We start from the raw sequence: 2155 nt of genomic DNA, 5'->3' as shown, positions 1-2155 counted from the left end.
ACCGATATTCTTGTGTAGAAAAGTAGAACTTGGAAAATAAGTGATCTCGGGCGATTTTTTTTAGATTCTTGAAGCTTTCTGTGTTTACCATTTCAGATTGTGGGTTTGGTCTTTGGTGAGTTGAAAGTGAAAGTTGCTTAGTTGTGTCCGACTTTTTGTGACCCCCATGTACTATGCAGTCCCTGGAATTTTCCAGACCAGAATACTGGAGTGGTTAGCCTTCCCCTTTTGCTGGGATCTTCCCAACCCAGGGATGGAGCCCAGGTCTCCCGCATTGTAGGCGAATTCTTTCCCAGCTGAGACACAAGGGAAGCCCAATATCCATAAAACCACAATGGGGTTTTTCAAGCGAAGACAGGATGGCCGATTGGACATGGCTGAGCAAATAAACGAGCCAGATTTTTTGCTCCCCAAGGACGGAACCCGGGCCTCGGATATTGGCAGACAGGTTTTTTTTTTTTTTTTTTTTTCTTCTTTGGCTGATTAGAGTTACCCTGATGACTTAGCCTGCTCTCAGTGTGGTAGACCCAGGCTCAGTTCCTGGCGAAGGTTCTCCTGGAGAAGGGAATGGTTACCCACTGCAGAATTCTTGCCTGGGGAATCCCATGGACAGAGGAGCCAGACAGGCTCTGGTCAGACACAGCTGAGCAACTTTCAGAGAGCGAACCACCTGGGAAAAGGAGAACTCTTTTTAGGTAATCCCACGTTTTTGTCGCAGGTGTAATTGTCTTTTGGGCTGTGCTTTGTTTTCTGTAGTACCAGTCACTCAGTCCTGTGGGACTCTTAGCCAACCTATGGACTATAACCTGCCAGGCTCCTCTGTCCATGGAATTCTCCAGGCCAGAATACTGCAGTGAGTTTCCATTCCCTTCTCCAGGGACTCTTCCTGATCCAGAGATCAAACCCAAGTCTCCTGCATTGCAGGTGAATTGTTTACCATGTGAGCCACCATTTATTTTTTTTAATGGTAGTCAACTTTCATATTTGCATTATTCATATAGGTTCGTTTTCTTGGTTCATAAACTTATGGAAGTAGTTAGTAAACCTATGTAGGTAGATGTGTTCGTTCTGTTCTCACTCTTCCCACCCCAGGATATAATATTTGTAAAAATCCATAGGTCTTAGGCTTCACTGGTAGCTCAGCTGGTAAAAAATCCACCTTCCCTGCAGGAGACCTGGGTTCGATACCTGGGTTGGGAAGATCCTGTGGAGAAAAGAACAGCTACCCATTCCAGTATTCTGGCCTGGAGAATTCTATGCAGTATATAGTTCATGGGAGTCATTTTAGACTCCCTATGAGAATTGCTGATCAACGTGTATATTTAACTTTTCATTTATGTAATGCCACTTTTTGCTTTTTTTCTAAGACTGTACTGGTGTACACTCAACAGCACTATATCAACATTTCGCTGTTTCACATGCCCAGCACTCTTTTTGTTTTCAGGCTTTTCGAATTTTTGAGTGTCTGGGATGTGTGCAATCCATCATTTAAAGTATTTGCATATAATTTCACTGTTTGGAGGAGCCATGACTTGTTCAAATCAAAATTCTGGTGTAGGGCGTATAGATAGTTTCCAATTTTTCTATTTTATAATCAAAGCAGTGGTTGTCCAATTACTTCCTGAAGACAAATTCCAAGAGTGAAAATGCTGGACTAAATGTTCCACACATTGAAGTTTTTGATCCATATTACCCACCTGTCACCTGGAAAGATTTTACGATTTTACATTCTTATCTGCAGTATTTGCATATCTTTTACTCCCAAATGCGTTTCAAAAGCAACTTTAATATGTTTTGTATATACTTAATATTTTCATTTGTTTAAAAAATATATTTATTTTTAAAAATTTATTTTTTAATTGAAGGATAATTGCTTACAGAATTTAATTTTAAAGGCCAAGTGACACAAGGCTCTCAGAAGACCAAAACCCAGGATTTCTTTTTCCCATCCCAGTTCCCACTTCCTAGAAACAACCATTTTAAATCGTTAGCAGTTTCATCTGTTTGCTTCTATAACTCATAATATGCTTACACGGCTCTTTCTTCATTTTGTTCTAAACTGTAGCAGACAGGCTAGATGCCCACTCTGATATCAATTTTTCCTCAACCTTCAGAGATAGCTTAGAATTCCTGAGCCTTTCCAGGTTTCTGAAAC

The sequence above is a fragment of the Bos taurus genome, chromosome X (assembly GCF_002263795.3).
Source record: "Bos taurus isolate L1 Dominette 01449 registration number 42190680 breed Hereford chromosome X, ARS-UCD2.0, whole genome shotgun sequence".
In the NCBI taxonomy this organism is placed as follows: domain Eukaryota; kingdom Metazoa; phylum Chordata; class Mammalia; order Artiodactyla; family Bovidae; genus Bos; species Bos taurus.
This window is presented reverse-complemented; position numbering follows the sequence as displayed.